The following is a 13,393-nucleotide window of genomic DNA, read 5'->3' on the forward strand; positions in this document are numbered from 1 at the left end:
TGAATATGTTAGGGAATAGGTGAGCGTATATGTTTTATCTGATGGCATGTCCAACACTGTGCACCTGTTAGTTTAAATACATACTTGACCAGTTTCTTCATGTTCAGTACATACAAATAATGAGTTATATGAGAAACAGCCTTCAAAATTAAATGAGTACACAATAAACATAAAGATGTTACTATTTCTTCAACCACTTTCATACTCCATTCTTCATTTTCTTCTTTAGACTTTTCATCTTGCTGCTGGGTTAAAAGCTTTTAAGAAAGATAAAAATTACTATACAGTTTATTTATAAATCCCATATGTATGCAACATGGGAAAATACGTTCTCAGAACACTCCTCTATGTTCCATCCTTAATGTGATTGACGGATCTGTAGAGCATTGAAAAATACATAGAAAATAATGTTAGAACTGGAAAACTATCATTCATTTGTTTAACATATAAGAACAGCCTCTGTGTAGAATACATTTAACCTTCATTACTTTGCTCGGTATAGTAGGAGTAATTGTAATTTATCTGAAGATTTCAGGATATCTATATATATATCCAATTTAACTATCTCACATAGACATGTTAAGTAAAACACTTTTTGGCTATCCCTACATGCTATTATTGGTGAGGGGCAGGAGTTTTTAGTATAAGTACTGTTCAGCAAGGAAGTTGCATGTAGGGGGGCGGATCCAAGCGCCGTAGAAGATTCAGCTCCTTTCTAGAGCCGGAACAAACGGAGACTGGGAAACATACTAAAATAAATTTTCCCGATCTCCATGTAAGAAATAAAGGAGAATACTCTGTCGGAAGAAGAAAGGACAACATAGGAATCATGGTTTGAAGACAAATCGCTCTACAACCGAACCTAATGCTTAAAGACATGACGACTGGTAAAATTCAAAAAGACGGCGTGAGCTTTGTCCCAAACTCTGACTGGTAAAGTACATAATCTTACGTGTTCTGGAAACTAAAAACTACAGAGCTTTTTACCTCACTACCTTGTGCAACATCGGAAACATCATACGTTGCTTTTGGATGCTGTCTGATCTGATTGATACTGCCGTAGTGCAGCGGGATGTAAAAGACGTCAGGATAACATGCCCGCGGCCTAGCTGAAATATTTAAACATCGCCAAATAACAAGCGCAGATTGTGCAATGGGTATCATGCTCTATCTGGGAGACGGAAATTGAAATAATCTACTGCTTTTTTCTTCTTTTACCATCACCCTCCATAAACATACCCTGTCATCACGAAGGAAATTAAGTTAAAAAAGGAAATAGAATATGCGCTGAAATGCAAGAATTGCAAACATGAATGAAATCAATCCCATTGAGATAAACAAAGCATTATATGATTGAACACCCACTAAAACTAATGAGAGGCACTGGAGTCGACCTGTTAGAAAAATACTGGGGAGGGTTCCACCAGGGAACAATATATGACTAGATGTTTAAGCGCGATGTTTCTATAACATCTGTAAAACTGGAAATATTAACCTCTATTGAAGATATATAACCACCAAATCTGAACAGCACCCCTTTTGGGCCCCGCAGGTGATACCCCAGGAAAATCCTTTCATTTAATGGCAAAAATATTGGCTTAGGTGAATCTTTGAGTTGTGAATACAGATTTGCCAATCCCCAATGATTAGAGGTTTTTCCAAGAGCTCAGCTTGCAGAGGAACCTGAGATTGTGCGAAGTAGAGGGTGGAAATAATAACAGTGTAAGAAATAAAGATAAAGATAAAAAAAGCAGGCGAAACTGGAAGAACTCTGGAAGAAGATTAAAATCATTCCCTATGTCAGAACCTAAAGTAGTAAGACAATTATCATATAGTGCAGCTCTATTATCTAATGATGACTCCACTGATTTAAAATGTAAAATGTCAGATTCTACTGAATTAATCTCTACAGCTATGGATACAATTTTAAAAGAACTATTAGATATAAAATCCTCCATTGCGTCTCTGGATAATACAGTCTCTACAAATACCACGGAAGTTCAAGGGTTAAGAAATGATGTTACCGAATCTCAATCCTGCATACAGACAATAGATAGTCGTATTACGGATAGTGAATTCCATCTTGATAAGACTCCTGACCCAAGTCATGATATTTGTTATCTGCAGCAGAAAATGATTGATTTAGAGGACCAAAGTAGAAGGAATAATCTTAGAATTATAGGTCTTCCGGAACAAATAGAGAAAGATAATATGTTAGACTTTCTGACCAATTTAATTCCAACTTTGACGAACATCACCTTTACCGTACCTTTAGAATTTCAGAGAGCTCATCGTGTTCGGTCACGCACATTGGACCACTCTACAAGTACTCGACAAATTTTGGCCTGCTGTTTACGACATCAACAAGCCTGTCAAATCATTATGGCAGCAAAGAAACATGGTCCATATGTTCACGAAAAATCACAAGTAATTATCACTGCAGACTTTTCAGCACCTACCAATCTCAAAAGGAAACAAGTTTTAAATATACATGCTAGACTAATAAAAAGAGACATAAAATACTGTTTTTTAGAACCGGCCACTATGATTGTAACTTTTTGAGGGAAAACCAAGGAATATTTGTATCCTCATGACTTGGAATCATTTTTGAATGATTTAGACGATAAGGACTCAGAGATGGAACATAAGATGACTTCTCCTTCACCCACAAAAGAATCTTTCACATCTAACACTCCAGATGACGCTGATCAAAAAGTATGGGAGACTGTGCAACGACATTGGTCTCATAGTGGTAAACTTAAATCATGGAAAAAATATCAACCCAGAGATACATCTAGATCACCTTTGAAACCTTGATTATGTTTGAAATGTAAATCATATGCAATAATATTCTGTACTTTTCCTCAAAATATACTCCTTCTTTGCTATCCATCTCTCTCTATATGTGATTATATTTTTACATGTTATCGGATATTCTATTTCACATTTGAAATGGCATTAATACCCTCTTCTCTGCTCACCACTCCGGAACACATTTGTTTACCCCCTCAGTCTAAAGTTTTAGTTGTTAAGTGTACATAATTGTCTTATCAACTGTATTGGATAATTTATTTTGTATTGATAGTTCATACAAATAATAATTTCTTATTTTAACATATTCCAAATATTTAATTTGATTCCATATCCAATTCTTAGCATTTACATGTACTGACATATTTCAAATTATGTATAGTTTCTCGACTTCCTTTTATCACTCTCTTATACTCTTTTAGGTCTTTATAATTCTTATTAATACCATTGTTTTACTCTGAAATATGTCAGTTTAAACCTTTGAATGTTGTTTCCTTAAATGTTAATGGTTTAACACATTTTATTAAGAGAAAGAAAATAGTTAATTTTCTTGGACAACAAAAAACAGATATTGCCTTGTTACAAGAAACTCATCTCACTGAGTCAGAAAGCAAAAAATTTAAAAGAGATAGGATTGGTCAAGTTATACATGCTAGCATAACACATAGCAATTCTAATAGTGATAATACTCCTATTTGTAAATGTGGGGTAGCTATTCTTTTTCATAAAAACTTACCATATAAAATTATTTAAACATGGTTAGATGATAGCGGTAGTTATGCATTTTTTAAATTTTGTGTTTGGAATTCCTTCATGATTGAAGGTACGATCTATGCACCTGATGACTCCAAAACAATCTTTATCTCTAAAATTAGTAGATTATTGTCATCTTTTGGGTCTACATGACTAATAATTGGTCGGAGATTGGAATATCACCCTAGATCCATTCATTGATAGATCGGGCAAAACTGACATTCATCACACAAATGACAGACATATCTTAAAAGATCTTATGGAAGATTTTGCATTGCAGGAACCATGGCGTCTGTTACATCCAGATGACAGAGATTATACTTTCACATTTAATTCGTTCTAGATTAAACTATTTTCTGACTTAATCTTCAACATTACAATCAATAACACATGCAGGAATTATTCCATTTAGCCTTTCAGATCATGATTTATGAAGGATTAGCACAGACCCCCAAATCTAATTGGAAATGTAATACCTCTTCATATAAAACACCTCAGGCTAAATTAAGTTTATGTCAACATGTCGAACAACTTCTTAAAGAAAATGAGAATTCAATTACAGATGCTGATATACTTTGGGGTGCTGACAAATCGGTGATTAGAGGAATGATTATGAGAGACTCATTTATTTTTAAAAAGCAATTAAATAATGAAAGGATATTATTGGAAAAAGAGGTCATATCACTCACGAACAATTATAGCAAAACCAAATCTCCTGAGATATTAAAAAAATGACTTTCAGTTAAATTTAAACTTAATAATTTGAATACATCTCATGCTGAAAAATTTCTATTTTTAATTCGTCAATGTAATTATGAAAGGAGGGAGAAAACTGGAAGATTTCTAGCATATCAATTATGCCAACAAGAATCTTCCAGAACGATATCTGCTAATAAAAATTCTTCTAATGATTTATTTACACTACCAACTGATATACTGACACAAGTTCAGATTTATTATGAAACACTTTATACATCATTGAATTGTAAAGATACTAAAGAGGAAGATGATTTTTTTCACTAATTTAAATATTCCAAAAATATCTCAAGGACAGAAAAATGGACTTGATGGGCAAATAACAGCAGAAGAAATCACAAAAGCTATTGGTTGTCTAGCTACAAATAAAGCTCCCAGAGACGATGGCTTTCCTACTGAATTTTATAAGATTACTAAAGCTCAAATAACCCCATTGTTACAAACTTTCTTTAATGAAGCATTAAAAAAGGGGCACTTCTCTCCAGAATTTTTGAGAGCACGTATCATGATAATTCTTTAACCTGGCAAAGATCCATTAGAATGTTCTAGCTATAGACCCATCTCATTGATAAATTCTGATATAAAAATGTTGGCAAAGATACTTGAGACTCGTTTACATTTAATTATCACATCACTTATTCATCCATCTCAAGTCGGTTTTGTTCCATCCCGTTCCTCTTCAAATCATCTTCAAACAATTCTACACTTACTATGGCAACAACGTGCTAGCGCGCACAGTCCTTAATAAGTAAACTTATAAGGGGACGCGTATAGATCGATGAACCTTTTGATTCGCATGGAGTATCCTATAGATCGGGCAAAACTGACATTCATCACACAAATGACAGACATATCTTAAAAGATCTTATGGAAGATTTTGCATTGCAGGAACCATGGCGTCTGTTACATCCAGATGACAGAGATTATACTTTCACATTTAATTCGTTCTAGATTAAACTATTTTCTGACTTCATCTTCAACATTACAATCAATAACACATGCAGGAATTATTCCATTTAGCCTTTCAGATCATGATTTATGAAGGATTAGCACAGACCCCCAAATCTAATTGGAAATGTAATACCTCTTCATATAAAACACCTCAGGCTAAATTAAGCTTATGTCAACATGTCGAACAACTTCTTAAAGAAAATGAGAATTCAATTACAGATGCTGATATACTTTGGGGTGCTGACAAATCGGTGATTAGAGGAATGATTATGAGAGTCTCATTTATTTTTAAAAAGCAATTAAATAATGAAAGGATATTATTGGAAAAAGAGGTCATATCACTCACGAACAATTATAGCAAAACCAAATCTCCTGAAATATTAAAAAGTGACTTTCAGTTAAATTTAAACTTAATAATTTGAATACATCTCATGCTGAAAAATGTCTATTTTTAATTCGTCAATGTAATTATCAAAGGAGGGAGAAAACTGGAAGATTTCTAGCATATCAATTATGCCAACAAGAATCTTCCAGAACGATATCTGCTATTAAAAAGTCTTCTAATGATTTATTTACACTACCAACTGATATACTGACACAAGTTCAGATTTATTATGAAACACTTTATACATCATTGAATTGTAAAGATACTAAAGAGGAAGATTATTTTTTTCACTAATTTAAATATTCCAAAAATATCTCAAGGACAGAAAAATGGACTTGATGGGCAAATAACAACAGAAAAAATCACAAAAGCTATTGGTTGTCTAGCTACAAATAAAGCTCCCAGAGACGATGGCTTTCCTACTGAATTTTATAAGATTACTAAAGCTCAAATAACCCCATTGTTACAAACTTTCTTTGATGAAGCATTAAAAAAGGGGCACTTCTCTCCAGAATTTTTTAGAGCACGTATCATGATAATTCTTTAACCTGGCAAAGATCCATTAGAATGTTCTAGCTATAGACCCATATCATTGATAAATTCTGATATAAAAATTTTGGCAAAGATACTTGCGACTCGTTTACATTTAATTATCACATCACTTATTCATCCATCTCAAGTCGGTTTTGTTCCATCCCATTCCTCTTCAAATCATCTTCAAACAATTCTACACTTACTATGGCAACAACGTGCTAGCGCGCACAGTCCTTAATAAGTAAACTTATAGGGGGACGCGTATAGATCGATGAACCTTTTGATTCGCATGGAGTATCCTAGCTGTGGTGTAACCAATGTTCATCAATAATCAATACACAAACCAATAAGCAATACATTAGTCAGTAATTAATAACGTCAACATTCATGAAAAACCACAACTCAATATATGCTTTAGCAATTTTATTTCCCTATTGGTTACAATACTAAGTCATGAGGTTAATTCAAACTTTATTCAAATCAACTCAAGATTAATTCATTAGTTACCACCAATAATATGATCTAATCAGAACTTGAGAAAACATGTATTCTAATGCTTCAATGTAGGCCAATAACGATGAATATGTTAACATGAGTAGCAGAGTTCAGCAAATTAGTCCGTCAATCATTTGTCACTGCATGTCAACGAATCAGAATAAGAGCCTACCTAACCCAGATTAGCATTAGCATGTGGGACTTCATGCAAAAAACAGTTCAGAACATGGATTTGGAAAAATATCTAACTAAAAGAAACTATTAAACAGCGCAGTTGATACCTAGAAAGAAAAAGCACAAAAAGTCAATCAGTCACATTGTCATAGCTACCTATCCACGGTATGGATCAGCAACAAAGTTAGTCTTCATCTTCAGGTCATCAATCGATCAGCATCTCATAAGACTCTCAAGAGTGTGAGCCCAATGCCAGAATCTTAAATCTCTTCTTTCCCCATATTGCATCGAATTCGGAATAAGGTCTCTCTCTGGACATCTGCCCCTAACATCTGAACTCTCTCCTTCTGTCACGTTATTATTTCAAAGTCACCCAGCCTATCCCCCAATTTCTAATTGGTCAGTTAATCATCAGTTATGACTCTATCCAATGATCTTGGTTTTTCAAATCTATGAATTCTAATATTACACAGTTCTCAAGGTATCAATCAGTTCACTGTACAATGTCCTCATCATCAGGCTCATCAGGTATCAAAAATGTTGCATCTTCTTCTCCAGTCAGTGACTCCATTGTTCGAGTCCTGGGAAAGTACATCTTATCTGCTTCATACCAATTTGGTTAGAAACTTTATTCCGTCATCTCCTGTTCATCGGTTCACGCATAGGATTTTTGCTGAGCAACGTTTATTAAACAATAAGCAGTTCATGGTCAGTCCAGTACATTAGCTTCTACATTGCGCTAATAATTTAGCTTCTGCATGAGGCCTGGCAAAACTAGGCCACAACTTCGGCTAAGTTAACTCTACAATATAATGCAAAACACATGTTATATATCTCAATATGACATAGTACTACATTGTTTTAATAAATTTTCTATATTTCATACATATTCTTCAGTTTATTAGTACATTTGTGAATCTTGGTGATCGCTCTCCGAGGGCACATTTTCAAATGTGTACATTATTTTTCTACATTATTTATTTCTACATTTTGTTTATTATTCAACATACATCAACATCAATTAATAATTTTAATTATCATATCTGCTTTAGCAATCCCTCTTCTGAAAAAAAATGTCATCACACTAATTTTACCATTAACAATTTCATAACTCAATTTCTTCGGTATTTTGTCTCTTTCTCAAATCATCTCTATAAATTCTTTCTTTGTTTCGTTCTTCCCTCCTCTGATTATTTTTAGACCTTTTTATTTTAATCTTTTGACACAATATACATGCACCCCATAATCGTAATATGTAAGCAATCACAATTAATATTCCCTGTAAGATTTTTAATAATACCCTGTTCCAAATGTTACTAAGCCAATTCCCCACTGAAGCAAATCCTTTTCCAACTTTTTTCCAAAACACCTGGGGCCATATGTACTAACACATTTCCCCATAGACACAGAATGGGTAAAACCCTTTGCTACATCTGGCCCTTAGTTCTTTCAATTCCTTCAAATCCTTACTTGAGTTAGTCAGGTTAGTGAATAAGGGCCAGATGTAGCAAAAATAAAAATTGCGACTCGCATTTTGCGAGTTGATGCGACTCGCAAAATGCGAGTCGCAATTTGGAATGCCAGAAAAAAAAACGATCCGATTTTGCGACTCGCAGCCGGACTTGCAACGCTGTGTGCGAGTCCGCAGATTGCGAGGTCGCTGTTTGCGAGTGTGCAAAAACGAACTCGCAATTAGCGAGTAGGTGTCGCAAATTGCGATTACCTTCAAAATTGCTTGCAGGTGCAGCAGAACACTCCAGAAAGCACACCAGAACACTCTGGAAACACTTCCTGGCATATGATGATGACATCACAGCCAGGAAGTTAACAAATACACCTGGGAGGAGGCTGGACCACACCCTTTTATAACTGCCAGTCTTCACACTGAACAAGCAGCAGCAGCCATGGAGGGAACCCCACGAAGAAGAAAACTCAAATTTTCTGAGAGGGAGCTGGAGGTGCTGACAGAGGAATGCTGTCAGCACCATGATGAGCTTTGTGGGAGAGCAGCCCTCACTGTTCCTGAGGCCACCAAAAAGAAACTCTGGCAGGACATTCAAGAAAAAATTAATTCCCTGGGTGTGAGCCACAGGACAATTGAGGACATTAAGAAGAGGTGGTATGACCTCCGCTCCCGGACCAAGGAGAGGGTGGCAGAAAGGCTCTGGGAGATGAGAGGCACTGGAGGGGGACCATCATCTGTGCCACCACCCACACCCCTGGAAGAAAGGGTGGAGGAAACATTGGAGCAGGAGGCAGTGTGTGGATTTGGGGACCTGGACACCTCAGAGCCCAGCACATCAACCGGTGAGTACCATGTGATAAGCCTGTACCCCTATCAATGTCATAACCCACCCACCATGTACACAGGTGCATGCACAACCAAATTAGCTCCATTTCAGGGTAGAAAAAGCCAGAATGATGCATTATGGGAAATGTAGTCAAATAGGCAGTTCATAGGCAAATGTTTATTAGGAATTGTGCAATAGATACTAGACACTGACAGTGTGTTCCCCATGTCCCACAGGTCTCCAGCAAGACACCCCCAACACCCCAAGCACCCAGGCCCAGGAGGACACCCCAGGACCCGCCAGCACCCCCACCTGCACAGTCAGCAGCATTCCTGCTGTAGTAACGCCTGCTGCAACAATCACGCCAGAAGCTGCCCCAGCAACAGGCAGGGAGGATACAGGTGGGAGCACAGGGCAGCCACCGCTGCGCAGGCGTCGCAGGGCAAGACCATCTGGGCTGCAGTCTGCATCCGGGATCCTTCCTCCAACCACCAGTGAGGCACATCTGCTGCGTGGTCAGCGCCTGCAGAACAGAATATTGGGCAGGATTAGTGGTGTGCTGCACCGCTTTGTTAGAAACAACCATGCAAGCATGCAGCACCTCAACAGACGCATGGACATGATGTGCCAGAACACTGGGGACCTTGCCCTTGCCATTAGGGAACTGGCGGGCGGACTGCTGGGCCAGGCAGAGGCTGGGCGGCGCAGAGATCGCCAGATAATGCTACGACTGGACAGGATGGCCACATCGATCGGCAGGCTAGCCATTAATACAACAGGCCTGTCGAGGAGGACAGTTGGCCTGCAAATAGAGATGGGCCATTTTGCTGGGGATGTTGCCAGGGGCCTGGGACGTCTCACCCACATAATTGAACTTATGGAGACACGGGAAATGTCAAGGGCCACCGGGGAAACACCCCAAGACAGTGAGGAGGGCTCAACAGTGAGCAGTGTCTCTGCCACTGACAGCAGGGTGCTCAGGAGTGGTAGGCAGAGCACCACGGACGCAGCAGGGACCAGCCAGGCTGGCAGGAGGGGCAGGAGATCATAGATGACACCCAGGACAAATAAATGTGGCACATGGCGTTAATGTGCCACATGACTGGTTGGCATTTTCCTGCCCATGGGCAATTTCAACTTGTATATAGTTTCTTCATTACATCAATAAAACAGTTATTTTTGTTCCACTTAACAAATGGAGTTTTTGGTTAATAGGTGAGTATGGTGGGAGTTGACACGTACCGTCCAAAATATTGCGTTGCAATGTGTTCCCGTCTCAGTCTGCCTTGATTAGCTAGACTCCTATCCCCATGATGGCGATGTGGTTGTTCTTGCTCTTCATCATCAGGATCTGGGTCTGCAGGGGTGAGAGGTAGCCCACGTCGGGTGGCTATGTTGTGGAGGATGGCGCATGCGACCACAATTTTGAATGCAGTAATGGGGGTGTATTGGAGGGTGCCTCCACTGCGGTGGAGGCATCTGAATCTTGCCTTCAGGAGTCCAAAGGTGCGCTCTATCAGGTTCCTGGTCCTCTTATGCGCACTGTTGTATTGCCTCTCAGATTCAGTTCTGGGTGTTAAAAACGGAGTCATGATCCAAGGCCTGAGAGCATAGGCACTGTCACCTGTTGGGCACAAAAGTACACTGTTAGGAAGTCCAGATAGTCGTGCACAGTGACCTGTGTGTATGTCTGCAAGTGTCTGTGGCTCTACCTAGGAGGTAACCGTCTCCAAATTCCCCACGTTCCAGGCGTTGATGTATCCCACTATGCCTAAAAATGTATGATGCATGGGTACTGCCTGGAAACTTAGCTACGATGTCCGTGATGACATAATGGGCATCACAAACAACCTGTATGTTGAGTGAGTGGGTACACTTTCTGTTGCGGAAAATGTGTTCCAGATTAGCAGGGGGGCATATTTGAATGTGTGTCCCATCTACACACCCTATGACATGGGGAAAGTGGGCAATGCGGTAAAAGTCCAGCTTGGTGCTGTTAATTTCTGCCTCATTCCTTGGTAAGTATATGAAGTGAGACATGTGCGTGACTAAGGCATCTAGGAATGCCCTGAGGAACCTTGACACTGCACTTTGGGATACCCCACCTGCCACGGCAATGACCCCCTGATAGCTCCCTGAGATCAAGAGGTGCAGTGCGCATAGTACTTGCACATGCGTAGGGATGGCGCAGCTACGCAGAGTCTGGTGTTCTAGCTGTGGTTTGAGTAAATCTATTAATTCTAGAATGGCTGCGCTGCTAAGGCGGTATTTGTCATAGATCTCCTCTTCAGTTTGCTGAAAAAGAGTCTGCCTGGTTCTATATATCTTCTCCTGTCTGTGGCCCCTCCTCCTCCTCTGCTGGGCTGCGTAGACTCTCCTCCTCACTGCTATCAGGTATATCTCCGCCATCTTGAGTAACCCAGATGCCTTCTGGGTCCCCTTTTGTACTTTGGTAATGGTTACCACCTGATCTGAGTTAGTGGTAAATGGGACATGCAAACTGGGCTTTTTGCGACTAGTCGCAATTTGCAAATTGCAATTGCATATGGTTTGCGACTCGCAAATTGCGACTTGCAATTTGCGGGTCTTCAAAATGGGGTCGCACCGGATGCGACTCGCAAACGGGTCCCATTGCTTTTTGCGAGTCGGAAATGGGCTTTTTGCATCCCATTTCCGATTTTGCACTGTCGCAAATTGCGATTCGGCCCGTTTGCGAGTCGCAAACGTTTGCTACATCTGGCCCTAAGTCTCTTATCTCTCTACTATTGTTAGGTGTATAAAAATAGCAATGCCTAGAGTTAATCCTTTGACAGACTACGCCGTCCTTCAATAGAAGGATGTCTAAAGCAAGGTGATTCTGAAGCTCATTCTGTGTCTATCAGGAGTATTTCCCCTGTAAAATTTGTCAGCATGTTATCCACAATAGTAGACAACTTTCGCATCTTGATTGAATTCAGGATGACTCCCAGTGAAGGAATCACCGCACCAAATATATCTCCCACAATAGCAGAAAAGGATTCCCTCCTCTGTTGCTTATGATGTAATTCAGTCAATTTCGGAAACTTCTTTAAGTCATCTATCTGCTAAATCTTTGGGAATACTATCCCAAAATAACATATCCCATACCATCCTCTTGGAAGATGGTAATAAGCATTAAGTCCACAAATATAATAGATACCTGGAATTGCAGGGTCCTGACCATTCAACATAAAAGTCCATTTACACTGAAACCAAAAACACATGCCTACATTTACTCGTTCCCACAAATAAAGTGTCAATCCGTGACTTTGGCCTATATATACAAAGCTTTCCTACATGTAATGCATCTAAAGCTAATTTCCCTTGAGTCTTAATTGCAGTGTAAGCATAATCATCCTTGTAAGTCCTTTTCTCTAAGCCTTTTATTAATTTCTCTTTTAGTGCTTTTCTCTTGTCATCAGTATGCTCTACAAAGCTCTTCTTTAAAGATGTAAGCAAGCATGTGAGGTTATTTTAATGCGCGTGAGCAGTTCCAAATGTTAGCATAGGCTCAAGGAGTCCTCTAACTAATACTATATCATCATCCTTAGCTACTCTACTCAAGTACCTAATAATAGGGATGAACGGAAACACTAAGCCATAGTTGGAGTTAAAATATTGTGCATACTCTTGATTATAGTACCTTGTTAGTAGCAGACTACAGCGTATTCCATAGGTTAATGAAAGGCTGTGGCACGTAACTCCTTCCTCTACTGATGAAGGAATTTGCGTACACACAAGACAATCCCTTGCATCCTTCGTCTCAACATATTCACTCAACAAGCGATAGAAGACATTAGAAGAAAGCTCTCCTTATGCATTAGTATAGTCTTGCAAATATTTCTCATCTAACTTGAACCTGTCTAAAGCCGTTAGTGTAGTAGTTTCAGGAACAAAAGTAAGTTTGGCTCTTTTTGCATCAAGTACAGACATACCCACAATCAATACAATAAACAAAATCCCACACATAATCGCCAATCCAATGCTCATATAATTACAGCGCCTAGCATTCCTAACTTGGTTATTTAACTCAGATATGATCTGTAAAGAATCAGAAAGCAGAAGCAACTCTTATATAAGTGCTGTAAAAATCAGAAATAAGGGAAAACTTTTCTCTCACAGTTAAGTTTCACATCCAGGAATCCTTTTCCTTTGTCAAAATCGATTAGCAGCTTGTTACATCCAGGTTTTATGTCAAATCAGGTTATCAAGGTATCTTCTGGTT

The sequence above is a fragment of the Pleurodeles waltl genome, chromosome 8, assembly GCF_031143425.1.
Source record: "Pleurodeles waltl isolate 20211129_DDA chromosome 8, aPleWal1.hap1.20221129, whole genome shotgun sequence".
NCBI lineage: Eukaryota > Metazoa > Chordata > Amphibia > Caudata > Salamandridae > Pleurodeles > Pleurodeles waltl.